General features: G+C 37.4%; 1 protein-coding gene across 3 annotated transcripts in view; it reads left to right on the forward strand.

Moving 5' to 3' along the window:
- The window catches only part of spop (speckle type BTB/POZ protein), a 109,396-nt gene that overhangs the window by 16,539 nt on the left and 74,746 nt on the right, over positions 1-18,111 (forward strand). Inside the window, exon 1 of one of the 3 annotated variants that reach the window (XM_067412896.1) lies at positions 15,796-15,813. The exons of the other annotated variants lie outside the window; for them this stretch is intronic. The gene's annotated coding sequence lies outside the window, so the exon portion shown is untranslated. Of the gene's footprint in view, positions 1-15,795; positions 15,814-18,111 lie in introns of those variants that run through there. 3 annotated transcript variants of the gene reach the window in all.

The raw sequence follows: 18,111 nt of genomic DNA on the forward strand, positions 1-18,111 counted from the left end.
AGTGAGATCCTGAGGTGCGCGGGGCTGAGCTTCGCGTCCTTCACCTGCTTTAGGCACAATCGGCTTCAGAACGTGCATGTAAACGCACTCAGTGTTCTTTTCCTCTCTAGGCAGGTATTTTTTTAGGTTTATTTATCAAAATGTTCTTTTATATATTTGTGTGATGTCCTTTATTTCGATCGCGGCTTTAACATGTTATGAGAGAACGGTTTATGAATGCTTATGTATTTAAACCTAAATAAGAAAGCCATTGTCAGTTCGTCTGTCAGTTGGCAGGCAGTTTTGGTCGTTTTATTAAAAGTTGTTGCTGTGTGCAGTGTGTAAAGGAAAATAAAAATAGTTTTAACCTTCTGCTGACAGTGTCGTGCCCCTCCCAACCCATTCACACACACAGATGATTCGACTATCAGTCAACCATAGTGAGATTCGACAATTCTGATTCGATTGTCTAAATCCTTAGTCGAGGACAGCCCTAGAACTAACATAAATGATTAAGGTAGAATTGTATTGATCGAATATTAGTACGCTGTACAATGTACATTACATTATGTATTTAGTTCATGTAAGCTAGCTAAATAAATACATCCTTGTTAACAAATGGGATTTGCAGTCTGTTTACATACATGTTTCTAGGTTATAGCTAAAGAAACATTTATTTGTAATATTTTAATGTTTTAGTTGTTTTCTGTAGAATTTTTTTTCTGTTAGTACTCATTTTTAATATTTTCATATTTACATATGAAATTTAACACATTTTCATGGTTCAGTACTTTTTAAAATTTCTTGTAATAAAGTTCAGCACTGCTTTTTTACCTGTTATTTTATTTATAATTATTATATTTTAATCTAGTATCTTTTTAAAAACTATCGGCCGGTTAACCGGTTATCGGCAAATGAGGTCCAAACTAGCTATCGGTATCGGTAAAATCCACTATCGGTCGACTTCTAGTTAAAACACTTACATTGCTCAGCATAGCTCCGTTTACAGGAATGCCTGCAGCTGCGAGCTGAGCTGTGAGTGAGATCCCATCCCCCATGCGTGGGTTGAAAACGTGGAAATGGCTCCCTCTGTTGGCTGTAGTCTTTAGCCTTTGGCCAAAAATTCCTCCAATGACGTAAATATCGTCAAATTGTGTCATCGGAGGAATTTTTCCAGAAATAAAATGCATAAATCACTTGTCCCAGGGGGATATGAGAGGGGGAAGCATAATCATTTGAATCTACTCCAGGGTTTCTACTGATACAAAGCCAACTACTAATCGCTGAAATAACCCTTTAAAATAAAGGATTTATACATTCATTAATTTGATATTCTACTCCACATGAAGAACACACATGCCAGCTAGTCAGAAATGGCTCTGAGAGTGTGCTGCAGTTCCATTTTTCACCACAATTTTACAATTTGTGGGGCGCTGTAGAGCTAGGGAGGGCTCAGAGACCAGCTGCCCCACTTAGTATCATGAATACACGCCTGCCGAATCCATTCGCTTCATTTTAATAGCCTATCCTGCTCACTTTACAACTTATAGTCTAAAAATACCAAAAATATTTGTTGCAGAATGCTGAACACATTTATTATTAATTCAGTGTATATCGCCTAAAGGTCTATGTTTGGATGCATAATTTGGCCCATACAGACGAGCCACGGCAAGTCAAGCAACTATTGCTTTAGATTCACACACGCGCACACACACACATGCACACATATGCACACATTTCAACGAGACATTAAAAAGAGCAGTTGCCTCACTGTCCAGACATCTATTGACTTATTTGGCAACATTTTTGAATGAAGGCACCATAGTTTCATGTGTAATGATGTAAAACACATTGAAGTGAGTTTTAGAACTATCCAAGGGACTGTTTTTAATGACTTAAATGCTTATTTGTCAGTAGAAATTTAATCAAGCATTAAAAACAAAAATTGAAAATTGATGCTCATAAATTAATTCACGACATTTAACTGCTCCATCAGACGCCTTTTTTTTCTTTTCTTTTGTCAACCAACAGCTGACCCACACACATAGGATATCAAGCATCAACGCTGCCTTCACAAATCGTCCAGATGGTGGCATCTTAGTAGACAGGATGGATTCAGACATGCCTTATTATCATAGAAAGCTCAGTATATTCTGCATTTCAAACAGACGAGTAGTAGTATATTTCAGTCTGCAGAGCAAGGAGAGGTAAGAAAAGAAGGAAAGCATGTATGCATTAGTAGTCTCTCTCTCTCTCTCTCTCTCTCTCTCTCTCTCTCTCTCTCTGTCTCTCTGTCTCTCTGTCTCTCTGTCTCTCTCTCTCTCTTTCTCTCTCTCTCTGATCTGGTTTGTTTCCTCACTTGTGTGGTAATGAGTTTGATGAATATTCATAAGGCAGGGGGCTGTTTACAGCATATAGATCAGGATTCCTGTGAAACTTATGTGCTGGTGTGTATGAAGGTGTAGACATTTGCAGGTGTAATTCAGCTGTGGTGTGTAACACTGCAACTAGCCAATTTGGTTTCATTTTATTGTAGTCTTCTCAAAAAGGCATATGTTATAATCGTGTTGTGCATTTTAATCAATCACGCGATTCTTTTGAGCATATGAATGCAATCAGGGTGGGAAATGTATTTATTTATTTATTTGTCCCAATGCCCAATTTTACCAGCCACTTATATATATATATTTTTTTACCAGCCACGTTTTCTGGAATTCAAATTTATAAAAGAAAGTGCATTAGCATTGTATGGGGTGAATTCAGGTTGATTTCAGGTTGAATTCAAATTATTAATGAGCGGCGTTCCAGCCTTCGTGTCATGATTATTGCTTTCTGTAGTCTATTTGCTTCTCATTTATTAAATGCAGGCAATTGGTTGACAAAACATTGATTAAAGTTAAAGTACAATTTATACAAAATGAAATTCACTGGATAAAGTAGTTAGCTACTGGAAAATCTACACTGTTTTAAAAGTAACTGAGCTACTGAAAAATGTAGTTAAGCTAGCGTCGCAACTTTTATGTTGCTACCGCCCAACACTGGCTGTATGGCAGTGCACTTGATATGAGACTTAAGCCCCGTTTCCACCACAGGAACTTTACCCAGGAACTAGGAACTTTGGGTGGTACTTCGTGTGTTTAGACCGCAGGAACCAGGGTATAAATGAAGTTCCGGGTAAATATTTCCCCCTCCAAACGGCCCTGCTCGCGAGGTAGTACTTTTTCAAAGTTCAGGAACTTTCGAGGGCGGGACTTGGGCGCTGAACATGCTGATTGGTTGAGCTCAGGCAGCATTTTAGTACAACCGGCATTTTTAAAAGTCTTTTGCGAGGTTCGTTCTGCGTTCAGTAAATATCAGTCTTGCTCTCTGTCTGGTGGCGCGCGGTCGTCTCAGCCATCTCACGTTCAATGTCCGTAATAGCTGATAATAATATACATTGTCATTTTAAATCTAGCTTTACAAGCTTTCTGTATATGCTGCATGCTGCTGAATCTGCATATTAGTGCTCTTTTCTGTCGTTGTTAATTACCTCTTTAGTAAACCTATACATAACCAGCAAAAGCAGCACAGCTTGAATCTCTTCCATACTCGTTATTAATTTTTTTCCCCATGTAAACGACCTGACCGATTACTTTTAAGTGTGTGTCCTTACATGACGTGACGGCGCGCGCCGCGCTCATGTTGACAAGAGAGGAAAGTACATTTTTCTGAGGGGTAAACTTTTTATTTCGTAAGTTATGAAGATAATGTTGGAGTAATGACACAGCGTATATTGCCCCAGGCAGTTTTTACTTTAACTGCGCCTGACAGAAGATTTTTTTTTCTGAGATTATTATTACACTTTACAACAAATAGCTATAAATAATACTGTATTAGTCCTGGTGGCCGTTAAGAGTTGCTATGGCTGCAGTAAACACACTCCAGCTGCTGGAGAAAACAGCGGCGACATTTTTGATGCGGCAGACAAACTGCATGTGACAAAATGATTGCGATTGAAAGTCATCACATGTAAACACCAGATCGGTTTAGATAACGTCTCATGTAAACAGTCCACAAAATCTTTCAATCGGTACACTTAAAAATGATTACATGTCCTTCACTGATTTGGAGGAGCAGTCGCGCGCAGTCCTACATCACCGGACTTAATTTGCCTAATCTTCTCGGAACTTTATCGCGGTCGAAACGCAGACAGCTGCAGGTCTGGGGGGGAGAAAAGTTCCTGTAAAAAAGTTCCTGGTACAAATTGTTCCGGGTAATTTTGGTGGAAACGGGGCTTTAGGGTGCTTTCACACCTACCTTGTTTGGTCTGGATTTTCGGACTTTTCAGTTTGGTACGAACCAAAATTACAGGTGTGAAACCTCCCTCGGTCCATGGTCCGGACCAAACAGACGAAATTTGAGGTAGTCTCGGTCCGGACCAAACTGAACAAAGGTTCGGTTCGTTTCTTGTGTGAAAGCATTTTCTGTATAGTTCGGACTTTCAGACCATTTACAGGAAGTTCTGGTGTAGGATTAGTGAAAAAACACAGATTAAACTCACAGCACATGCAGTGATGGAGCGCACAGCATTTTAAACAGAACCGCTTGTGTAGTCATGTCAGCTCGCGTGAACGGCGTGCTCTGCTTGTGAATATATATATATATATATATATATATATATATATATATATATATATATATATATATATATATATATATATATATATATATATATATATATATATATTTATTTCTAATGTCTGTGAGACAAGTAACGTTATATGCTGAGTTTCGGTTTATTTATGAGACCGCTCCAGTTCATGTGCAACGCAAATGATCACTCTGTCACGGGATGTCTGCTATATTATTTATTTAAGCTTATTTATTAAATTCAGGCAAATGATGAAACATTTATTAAAATTAAGATACAAAATACAAAGCTTTCTACACAACAAATCTTAATGAAGTGGTCAAAATTATTTCTGACTCGATGTCTTTGACATATATTGCACATCTGTGCACGTTTCATAATCAATATAGCCTAGATGAAATTTAAAAAATCATTATAATATTTAACATAACTATAAAATAAAACACATTGTTTGGCTAAAAAGCCTATCTTCTAGGAGCTCCTCCTTTCCTGTCGGCGCCGATAAAATGTTTGCACAACGAGGACGTTCATTCTGTGAATTTGCCTCGAGTATAGTTGGTGCTGCAGATAGTAATGCCATAATAATGCACGTCTGTTCATTCATTCTTGTCAAAGTAAGCCACTGAATTGACAACACACTGACGTCAGACGCACGTCCGCTAACAAACCAATCAATGTTAAGATGCAGCCCACAAAGATGATGACGACAGGACGCCAGTGCGTCATGTAAAGTTCTTTGGTGCGCTGACATAACTGCAATGTGAAAGCAAACCAAAAAGAACCAAATGTCCCAACACAAACTTTGGTTCGGACCTTGGTGCGGACTTTCAGGTGTGAAAACACCCTTAAATGACTAGTGATCTTTTCTTACCTCTAATTTAAGGTTAATTGTTCCTCTAACAAACAAATTGTTTGCATTTTCTGACGACATGCATGTCCGACAGTAGCCGCGTTTCCATTAGCCTACAGATTTGCGCAAAACTTTATAATTTCTAAATGTCGATAAACAATTAAGAAATGACACCATTAAAATTTCCATTAACCAATGTTATGTGACTAAAACTTTTTAATTTTAATTTTTAAAGATTTTTTTTTCCCTCTCTTGATAAGTCATTCCAAAAATTGCCACGTGCCTTGATAGGTTTATGTATATCCCATCCACCCCACTAGCCATAAGTTTTAACAGAAGAAGATATAGTTATTCAAACATTTATTAAAATTTAAAGTACAAAATGTTTGAATGTGTATAGTGGTAACTCAAAGTTCTTTTAACAATTTTATTTTTATACCATTTCATTATTAAGAAATGCTTTTAAAATTAGAATAGTACATTGAAATGAAGACAGAGTTTGAAGTGAAGTGGATGTAAAATAACCCGTTCCCTGCGCCCACGCCTGTTGGTATTGTAAGTGTACACAAATAAAAGTAGACAGTTTATAGTTAATATTATTATTATGTCTTGCACTTATCTGTATGGCAAAACAATTGATGATTGAGTATTTTGAGTTGTTCCCACTGTCATAAAGGATAAAATCCATCAGAATCCACGGCACCTTCGCCTGACAGTGGGTTAAAGAAACCATATAGCTAGCCTATTTAGATTCATAGGTAGGCTGTTTAAATATTAGCCTATAATATTATTGTTTTAATTTCATATGTTGAAATTTGACTGTTTTTGTTCTGTTTCAGCAGCGAAAATAGTTTTAAAGATCACATCACAGCAGATCACAGCAGAACCATAGAATAGCGCATGATGTGACATTTTTTTCAGACAAGCAACTGTTAGTGTTTCTCTAGGTCTAGATTAATGAGCTTTACACCCAACCTAAATAGGCCTGTTTGATGGCCTGTCGTGTTATACATTTCATTTAGACTTGATTTTTAGATTTAGCCAAAAAAACTAATTTTCCAACAACAAAATGGTGGCCAGTGAAAATTCTAAATGGCTACTAACTTGGAAGAAAAGGGAACCATAAACTGATTCAGAAGAAGAGGAAGAGCAAATTAAACAGGGTCATTTACAAGTCAATGTATCAAATTGGTAATGCATTATGTATTGTTATGATTAGCCTTTGGCTTGACTACAGTATCAAACAGCTATAATGTGTTGCTAATGTTACACAAACCACTAGGGCTTGGTATTGACACATTTAACAATTCGATTCAATTTCGTTTTAATTCAGTATTAAATATAATATTAAGTTATTCATGTTTTTATTGTTTTAGCATAATGATAGTGTTGTTATTGTGTCAAAAACCAAAAATCAAATCTAAAAAATGTTTTGCATATTGGTTCTCGGACACAACAAATACAAACCAGTATTGTTTATAAAAGGGAATGTTGGTTTATTGGTTTCTTGTCCTCAGATTTTTTTCTTTCTTCTCCTTTTCAACTCATTTCTGTTTTTCTTGTGCTGTTGTTTATAAGTTGTACGGACGACATTATATGAAATAAATTCTGTTAGGTTGAGGCTGTTTTACAATAAATGCGAGACGAGTGTTATTGTGCAAGTTATAACTCTCATTTTCTACATTTTTCGTCTCGCCTGCTTTGTTCTGCTCCACCTGTCTCCTCCAGTTTATCTCTCTCTCCTTTGTCTCTCTCTCTGCATGTCAACTTCTCTCACTCTTTCTCTCTGTGACTTTACTTGTCTAAATGCCTGTCTCTCCTCCTCACTTTTTCTCTTTCTCTCTGTCTCCTGCTGTTATGCGTCTAACTGCTCGTTAAGCCATCTGTAAAACCTTTGATCTCAAAGCTTTGCCACTCAGCAGCCAAACAGAGGAGTGTGTCTCTGTGTGTGTGTCTGACTTAGGTTTGTTTCACATGTGTGTGAGAGATGAACAAACTCTGAACATGTGTGTATTTAGTGCAGCATCTCGTAGAGTTCTTGAAGCAAAGTGCAGTGAAATCCATATTTTGAAGCACTTAATATTTAGCTTGGGCTACATTTATAATAATTTGTGGACCTTGCAGTTTAAATAATTTGAATTTAAGTGAGGCGTTTATACCAAGCTCCTATAAAAGTAGGGATGTCCTAAGCTACAGGAGCCAGCTGAGCATTTATTTAACTGACCGATGTCCTAAGCCCAATCCTTTGCTTTATGTCAGCGGTCATGCAGGTGTCGTGCAGTAGGTGGCGGTATGCACCTTTAAACATCCACTGAAGTGCCTTAAAATGCGTCGCATTATTCAATGTAATTTCTCCTGAAACGGCTCCAGCTGTTAGCAGCTCCTCTCCTTTTTTTAAATGGCCAATAGTGTTTTGTTAATACACAGTTTGACTAGAGTCTTTTCTGTTTGGTAAAGCCAATTTCCTCTAACCGTTTATCATCATAATCTGCTCCATATCGCTTAAATACAACATTCTGTGCAGAATTCAAATGGGTCCGATATGTTTGTTGTCTCCGCCAACTCGCGCATATGATCCGCGCAGCGCTCTCGTGTCTGCAGTCTAACTTTAACGATCGTTAAACGATCTAACTCTAACCAGAGCCGTTGGTGTGTGCGCCGGTGCTTGAAACTAACGTGAAACCAGACTTCATTCGCCTCTACTAAAAGCATATTTACACTGATATAAACTTTCAACTTTCCCTTGAGCTTTTTATATATTCAAGGTCATGGTAATAAGAATATCCTGTAAGTTTCAGAGCTGAAAACTTTATTGTTAGTCAAAGTAAAGCTTTTATAGACACCAGGCTAGTGTTGTCACGATACCAAAATTATGACTTCGATACGATACCAGACTAAAATATCGATATATCGATACTAAATCGATACCACAGTAAAAAAAAAAAAAGATAAGATAAGATGCTTAATATGACAACAGAACTTATTATTCATTGTTATTTTTTACTAAAAATTCATGTGGCCAGCATGTTCCTTAGGGTTGGGCATCGTTTTGATTTGAACAATTATTGATCAATTGATCAATTACTATTAAAATTATCTCACAAATTTTTGCTATCTCAATGTATTTTTTACAATGGGATAAATAATTGTGTTGCAATAGCTTACACACAGCACACGAAAGCTTGATTTCGAATGGTAAATTGAATTTAAAAAGACGAGTAAACGGTTATAAAATAATAACAAATAAACAGATTACAAACAATAGCACAAATAAATGCAATAGAATAGAAGATACAAATTAAATAAACTGCTTTATTTTTTCAGGTAGGTCTAACATTCAGATAAGAAACTGAATAAAAAAATGCATAGTAATTACATTTAAAACAACATTGGATAATGTTCTTTGTAAAAAATTCAATAGCGTACAGATGAAACTATTAAAGTTACACAAGTTGATCAGTCAAGAGCAGTGTGATCGTTTGTCTTTTTGTAGTTTTAATAACAAATGACTGCTGTCCCTTTAAGACTAACAGACGCATGGATCCTGAACACTGTTCCTGTTACTCGTTCTTCCTGAACTGTTTGCGACTGTGTTTACGTTAGTTCTAACAGATGTGCACTGATAATTCTTTGAGTGTATTTGACCAACAATAAGCTGGAAAAGGAAGCAAATGTTTGCACTTGTATCATGTCAGAGGCGGCTTTATTACGGTAGGCTATGTGTGTGTGCGCTTCAGATGTGGAGCACGAAATCTGCGGGGATTAGTAGAATTAATTTACGTGCAATCCCGTGCGAAATTCAGACCGATCACTCACTAACACTAACACACTGTCATGAGGAAAAGGTCCAGCAGAACGCGCGTTCGCCGTGCTCAGAGGTTAACCGGTCTGAGTGAGAATATGCCGGTGTGTGTCAACTCGCTGACGGTCAGAGAGGAGAGTGCAGCTGATATCGATACTGTAAAAACTGAGAATCGTATAGTTTCAGATATTCCAGTATCAATACATATCGAAATATCGATATTTTTGACAACAGTACACCAGGCCCAGAAAACGATCGTGTTCGCAACTTGACGTCATCTTTTGCGCATAATTCATTTACCCCGCCCACCGACTCATGGAGCTGTTCTCAACTCAGTCACTGCATTATAAGCTTTCTTCTGATCATAATTTTAGGAATGTGTGATACTTTCATTTATTTTTAATGACGTTCCAGCTCACTTGAGGAAGACAATGCACGTGTTTGCTTCATTTCACTGCGGAATCGTTTGTAAACAAGTCTCAGGTCGAGCTGGATTTGCAGACATATTGAGATTAAAACACAATGCTGTGCTTCTATATTGGATCCGACAGGAATGGTGCAAGACACTTATGTGAGTAAAACGTTTAGCTCCATGAGTCGGTGGGTGGCATCACTCATGAAACATGAGCAGAACGAATTTGTGTGTAAATCGTTCGTAAAGCCACTCTGACGTAAATTTTCGGATTCACGAAAATTGTTCGTATTTTCAAAATGTTGGTATGAAAGAAATTTACACCTGCTCCCTACCATGTGTAAATGGTGCGTAAAACATTTGAACGTTCTGTGTTCTAATTTAGGCAAACTGATGACATTGCATTTTGATGCACTATGTAGGGCAGGCCTACCATAATAATATTTCAAGAGTTAATTTGCCCCGTTCAGTAGTATTCATAATTGTGACCACACAGTCTGTTTACAATGTCTTCCATTGTGACACATTTAATGCTACCAATGTCTTTATATAAAATTAGATCAAAACAAATAATTACTGTAGTAGTAACTGTTTGGAATTACTCTGTACAGATGCCCCTTTTTCACATTTGAGTGCCTGAGAAACACTCTGTATGTCCTATTCTCCTCAAGAATGATTGACTTTATGAAGCTGGAGCAAATGTTTTAGGAGTTGTGAAATTTACTTTTAAAGAGCTCATCAGCATCACTTCTGACTCTGGCTGCTATCAGACATTGTAAACTTTGCTTTGATTCAGAGTCAGAAGTGAAAGTGATTGCAAATGCAACACTTGCTTTAAATTCCAGATGTGTTTTAGTCTGCTTTCACTGTCTGTCACTTCTTGTCTGCCCTCACATAGCCAGTCCTTTGACCCTTGGTGTAAATTTGTCTAGTGCTTGAATTATTATGGGTATAACAATATATTGTCACAATATATAGCAATACAAAAATGCAACACTATGTATCATGGATAGTGACAATATGTATTGTGAATAGTTCAACCAAAATGAAAATTACTATGTGAGGGGGGAAAAAATCTAGTTTAGTGACTGAAATATAGAAATTGAAGTTAAAGCTCCAATTTTCTCCGGAAGTTCCTGTAAAATGACCATTGGTGCCTCACTGAGGCAGAGGAGCTGTAAGTCTCAGCTGTCAGTCATGATGTTACACCCCCATATAGAATCAAATAACTAATTGAAACCAAACTTATTTATAGAACGAACAGTTGAAGTAACATCAGCATTATTAAAAACTGCCTAAAATGACAGAAATCTCTGGAAAAAAAATATTGTTTGATTGTTTTGTCTATATCCCATTACATTTCGGAGCGGGCGGGGTTTATGACCTATACTGCATCCAGCCAGCTGATCAAGGTGCTTTGACTTCACTTTTCAGGGCTCGTGTGGCACACTTTGGTCTTGCGGAAGAACATTGTAGCCGGAGCTACATCTCTCTGTTTATGTCTGTGATGAGTTACGGTACTGGGCTACTCCACAGCGGTCTGTCCGGTCTAAAATAGTCCGAATATAAACATTTATTATATGTTTACTGTAGAGAATCAGGATAAGAGGGTTTGGAAAATAGATTCATGATGTACTTGCATACATTTTGAAAAACGAACACACTTTTTAAATTTATTTTTATGGACTGCAGTTTTTAAAAATACAATTTAATGATTAAACTTTATTGGGGATTTAAACTCAACTGGAGATGAGTGTGTGTGTGTACGCGTGCTAGTGGCTGAAAGGACATTCTTTCAGTCTCATCTGTACGTCAATGAGAGGGACCACAGAGAGCGAACTTGTTTGCTGTCCTTCATCTTACCCTGTCTCTATGCTGTCCATCCAAATGGGTGGCCTGGGTCTCATCTTGGCAACGTGTCTGCTGGTTTAGAGAGCCTCACTTCTGATCAAAGCTTAGTGTGTCTCTGAGGGCTCTGATGCCATTCTCATCAGGTATGATGTAGATCTGCTCAGAAGACCTCCTGACAGCCACGCACACGTACACACTCTGATGCCTTTTATAGCGCTTTGTGTCACTGACTTCTTAGGAGCAGAATCAATTATCAGTAATTAAGTCAGTGTCAAAGTCTTTATCACTCATTCAGCCGTTCAGTTTTATCTTCATTCATCTGCTTCTGACCCTCTTCAGATGTCCAAGAAAGACCTCTCTCCTTCTTCTGATGACATCTTTGTTCTTTCAGTCTTTCATTTCAGCGCTTCTCTCTCTCTTCATCTCTCTTGTCATGTGCAGAAAATGTGTTCTTTTATTCATCGTCTCTTATTGAGAAAGTTTTATTGTTGTTTGAGCACGTTAAAAACAAATCAAAAAGGAATATTGTTGTGGGTAGAATTGTGCAGTTTTGACTAAATTATCTCATTCAACCGAGTCTACCCTTCTCGCTTTGCACACTTGTTTTCCCGCTTGTACTGTGCACAAGAATCAAGCATGTGATGCATCGTTTCCAAAATTTGAATGCCAATAATTATAAATAAGGTAAACTATACTTGGGTCAATGACAACTAAATTGTAGATTTTTCTTTCTCTTTTGTTGTTTGAGTAACATTTAAGCACACAAGCAGATTCCATTGGGTGCTGTCACTCACTTTAAGAGCTGCACAGATCTCTTCACGAATATAGAGCTACATGTGCACTGCAGAAGAGAACTAAATTCTGGATCATGCGCTGTTTGAGAGGTGGCTTTGTGTGCTTGAGTACTTTGCTTAACTCTTTCCCCACCAGCGTTTAATTTTTTGTGTGTGACTATTTTCATTTTATGAATATCTGAGCATGCACTATATCTAAAGAAAGAGACCCTCTTCTATAAAGGACAAAAAAAGCTGAGAAAATCACATTTTTGTGAAAGACCAGATCAGATTCAGAGCGAGGATCAAACACAGATGGAGTAGATCGAGTCCATCAACACCTCTAATGCTTGTACAGTCCTGTTGCTTGTCCTGGGTCCACATTTCATTCAGTAACATTAGGCAGTTTTGATTTATATGATGTTTAATGTTGATGATCACGTTATTTTACATGTGCATCTGCTTACATACAATCGCTTGTTTTACTGCGTCTTCCTCACGTGTTTTGATCAGGAGATTCTGTACTCATCCTGAAGTTACACTTAGATGTTTAGCCGCGTTTTAAAGCCTGTTTTTCATTTCATTCGCGTTTTACATGCGCTGAGCGCGTACGCCTGTCAAACACACATGATTACTGGACTAAGTGGTCTTACTGTGCTAATACTGTCACAAGGTTAACATATAACACAGCTGGTTGTGTCTAAAGTGAAAGTAAAATTGCGTGTCTGTATATGAGATGCGAGCTTAGCAGTGCAGTCTAATGTCCTTAAAGAGACAGTTCCCCTCTAAAATTATACAACTAAAAACAGAGCAAATCACTCACTGCTCTTGAATAAAGTAATAATACAGTAGCTTTCAATCATTGTATATTGCATATGGAAGACTATGTAGTTTTAATTTTAGCCGACATTTATTCATTTAATTTCATACTTTAATGCTACTGTACATCTCTCAGCTGCCACTGTAAATCTTTATATATGTATTTTGTATTATACAATACACCAGAAATGTGTACAAGATTTTATTTTTTATTTTAAGTTATGTTTAAGTAAGGTTTTTCGAGTCTTGTAAGTAAAATAAAGTAAGAGTCTTATGTATGTATTGAACCGTGGACTAACTGTATTGTTGCATCCTTAAGGGGTACTTCAGCGCTGGGAAGATGAATCTGTATTTAAACTCGGTCATCAATGCAGTAGAAATGTGAAATTATTTTTGAATTTGGTGTCTTCTAGACTGAGAAAAGACAGAAAATGTATTTTTGTCCCATGGGGATGAAAAACTACAATTCCCAGAATGCTTCGCTGCCCTGTGAGGCCATTCCCAACACCACCAACTTCATTACTGTGACTGAGTTAGAGAAGACACTACAATTAAAAACTGAACGTGTCTGTTCAATATAATGAGTGAGTCACCGCACGAGTGTCACAGCCCTGAGCACGAACTGCAGGAGTGATGAGAGCTGAGGTAATTGCGACTACATTCGCGGCATACATTCACAACGCGAGTTCAGTCTGGCACGTGTTTCAGTTCATGCCTTTGCAAGCTTAACTTTCATAGAAATGAATTTGAGAAGTTAAAAGACTTACATTGCTCACCATAGCTCCGTTTAAATGATCCTGTCTGCAAGCTGAGCTCTCCCTGCCAGCTGAGTGTAATCTCCCATCCCCCATGCGCGGATTCAAAACATGCGGAAATGGCTCCCTCTGCTGGCTGTAGTCTTTAGCCTCTGGGCAAACATTCCTCCTATGATGCAAAAATCGTCATTTTGCATCATAGGAGGAATTTTTCCAGAAATAAAATGCATAAATCTCTTGTCACAGGGAGATATGAGGGGGGAAAGCACAATAATTTGAATATTCTCCAGGGTTTCTACTGATACAAAGCCATATGCTAATCGCTGAAGTAACCCTTTAGTGAATGTGTTGTTACCATCTGGTCGAAGGTATAGGTACCGTTATTACGAACTGCACATGCACAAAGATTCTTTATATTCTCGAGCATAGCTCTGTTAAAAAAATTCCTGTAATATAACAACTGTACAGCTATGGCAGTGATTCTACTATTGTGAGAGGCATGTTGGTGTCCAAGGGTGGCTATATTTGTATTATATGTGAAGTGAAGTGTTATATAAGTACAAAAAGTTAAAAATCTTTGCGCAATAACATTAAGCATGTTACACGTAACAGTCATGTCCATTCTATTCTCTGCTATCTACCTCGAACCTAAAACTTGCACTATTTGTAATCTATTTAAAATCATGCAGTAATCGCAAGCCATTGTATATCACAATATTTCGATAAATCTGATAAATCATGCAGCCCTAGAGATAAGGCTGACTAAAACAGGCTCTTCTAAAATGTGTGTCTAATAACGATGGAAGTGCGTACGTTCATGCACAGTCGTTTTATTTAGATCATTCTGAATGCTGAAGTTCTGTATGCCTGCCAAGAGCCAGTGAAGTGTCTGTGTCCAAGAGTGTGTTTAGCAGAGAATTTTGCTGCTTTTAGCTTTAGGATCATCACTGAAAGCTGTATCCATTTTGTTTTTTTAATAGAGACACATTTTTTTGGCCAAGTGGAAATTAGGCCCAATTGGAAAACAATTAAATCGCCCAATGCATGATGTGCAGATACTTTACTTAATGCCCCATAGAAGTTTCTTCATCCCTACAACTCCATGTGGCGAGACACATGTGATCTATTGCTCTCATTAGGCCACCAAAACAAGTATATGAACATTTTTATGAGAGGTAGAGCTGCACATAAAGTGGGGCTCTTCAGCAGGTGGTCTGCCAATTATTTTATTCTCAAAATCATTAGTGAGAGAATTTTAAATGTTAAAAATACAATTGTAAGTTAACTGCAGTCGAAGCTAAAGTTAATAAGCTAAAGTTCAGCTGAATAATTCATAGTCCCTCCCACATTAACATGCCATAAATTTAAATACTGCCTTTGTTGGAGAAGAAATGCGGATGTGTAAATTCAGAAAGTATTCCTTCACACCAGTCCACACAGAAAGGATATAGACAGAGTTATGAAAGGCACTTTCAAGGGTGCAGATAAAAGCATTAGAAAGAAAGAATGTGGTTGGCTAGTGCGAGGACTGGTAGAAACAGGAAGAAAAGTGAAGCACTCTTGGCAGAGCGTGTCTGATCATGACTTGTTGCCCTTGAATGTCTTCAGTTAAATGTGTGAAGGGGAACCATTAATCTTCTGTATACCTGTGTGAGCGCATCTATCTGTCCTCCAGCTGACAGCAGCGCTCTTCATGTTGACACTTATTCTCTCTTATCATCTGTTTTTACACACTACAGCTTCACTCTGAAGAACACACCTGAACCTCTAGCTGCCTAAATGCTACCTCTGGGAAGCTCTTTAAGCTCAAAGGCTTGTCCATGTTCCGTGATGGTCCGCACCCTGTCTGTGTGACGTGATTTTCATCATCAGGGGGGTCTGCAGATGTCCACACTCAGCCCAATTTTTGTGGATGGTGCGCTTACAACAGTTCAGGCGCAAGGTGAATATTCGGACAGAATCCACTAGGTGGCAATAAGCACAGTTGTGATGTAGTAAAGAGTAATACAAAACGGTAAACAAAGCAGCATATTCTACTCCATCATTTTATTTTGGCTCTTGTTCTAAACTTTGCATGCAATGAGGGATCCGCTACGCTTCTTTTGAGTGAATATACTGTAAATAACACGACTCAGTGCTGCCCTCTGCTCTGACGTCTGGTGGACATTAAAGCAATAGTACTGCGCATGTTTTGAACTCGTCCATCTGTGATTATACGTGGTTGAGTATACTTTGAAAGCTTTGGCAGAGTGGACGAGTGAGTTGCCATGCATGTGGAATGATAGCTCTATTAATCACTTTCCCAAAGGTTTGTTTTCTCTTATTCTGATGAATTGTTTTTTTTTTTCCTCATTTATTCAAAAGTTTGGGTCCGTACGATTTTTTCTTCTTTGTGTTTCTGAAAAAAGTCCTATGCTCACCATGGCTGCATTTATTTGATCAAATAACTGTAACTGTTTTTCATTTTAAAATAATGGCAATTTTCAGCGTCATTATTCCAGTCTTCAGTGTCAGGTGATCCTTCAGAAATCATTCAACTATCTAATCGTGAATGAATGTCTGCATTCTAAAAAAAAAGAAAGAAAAAAAGCTGGTTATTGTTTTAACCCAAATTTGGGTTAAATTATGGACCAAACCAACCACTTGCTTAAAAATGTAACCCAACGGCTGGGCTTGTCTATATTTGACACAAATTTAGGTTAAAACAATAACCCAGCATTTTTTAGTGTACCATCTTTTTTGATTTACTGTTGTACAATTGAATGCATCTTTACTGAATAAAAGTAGGCTATTCATTTCTTTAAAAAATACAATCTTAAAGTGTTAGTTCCCAAAACTGAAAGTTAGACCTAAAAATGAAATTGATGTTATTAACTCCTCATTCTAATGTCGTTCCACACCCGTAAGACCTCCGTTCATCTTCAGAACACAGTTTAAGATATTTTATATTTAGTCCGAGAGCAAATGCAGTCTACTGTACTGTCCATGTCCAGAAAGGGAATAAAAACATCATCAAAGTAGTCCATATGGGACATCAGATGGTTCATTAGAATCTCTTGAAGTATCTGAAATACATTTGGGTCCAAAAATATCAAAAACTACGACTTTATTCAGCATGGTCTTCTCTTCCATTTTTGTTTTCAATCCTCAAATAAAGATTCGAATGGTCATGAATCAGCGTATTGATTCATGATTCGGATCACCAATGTCACGTGACTTCAGCAGTTTGACACGCTATCCGAATCATTAAATATAAAATATCTTAAACTGTGTTCTGAAGATGAATGGAGGTCTTACAGGTGTGGAACGACATTAGGGTGAGGAGTTAATGACATAAATTTCATTTTTGGGTGAACTAACCCTTTAATGATCCTACACTTTTAAACAGAATATTTAAAATTAGTAGGAAACAAAAGTATTGACATTTGTCAAGTTATCAGCTGTAATTTAAAAACAATTACCAGACTGAATGACACACTGAATGGGGTTTGTGGTCATGAGGTCACCCTTTTCATAGAAATTGTATTCCTTTTTATGATTCTTTAAGGAATAATAAACTCTAAAATTATGAACTTTAATGGACCACACCTGATCATTTTATAATTTATGGCCCATATCAAACGAAATTGAACACCGATGCAGGATGTTTAACCCTTCTGTTACCCTCCGATCTGGTAGCAAGGTAATTTAGGGCCAGGTGGCCAGGTGGCCAGGTGGTCAGGTGGTCCCTGGAACCATTTAATGACATAAGCAAAACTATGTGTAGTTTAAGTTGGGAGCGGGACCATAATAACATGAAGTACTATATTTCTTGCAATACTATAGGTTAGGTTAGGTTCGAGCCCTAAAACAGAGAGAATTTTTTGAATATTATATTGAATATAAAAAAGATAGCATTTTATAGTGACCTCAATAAAACAACCAAAACAAAAATTTTGATATTTCCTATGTTTTATACAATTAAAAGATCCTGTAGACAAATTAACCCCAAAGATAATAGGAGGGTTAAAAAGTATTGTCACTTTTTGTTGTTTTGTTTTTAATTATGCTTCCATTTTTATTCAGCTCACTCTTTCACTTTGTTTCTCATCTTTTGTCTTCCATTTATCGCTTGTTCTCTGTCTTTCCATCTTTCCTAGCAGTAGATTGGCGTCCGGTGCTGAGTTGATCATCTATCTCTATCTGTCTCTTCCACTCTCTCACTTCATCTCTCTCACTCTTATCTCTTGTGCTCACATTC

The sequence above is a fragment of the Pseudorasbora parva genome, chromosome 2 (assembly GCF_024679245.1).
Source record: "Pseudorasbora parva isolate DD20220531a chromosome 2, ASM2467924v1, whole genome shotgun sequence".
In the NCBI taxonomy this organism is placed as follows: Eukaryota; Metazoa; Chordata; class Actinopteri; order Cypriniformes; family Gobionidae; genus Pseudorasbora; species Pseudorasbora parva.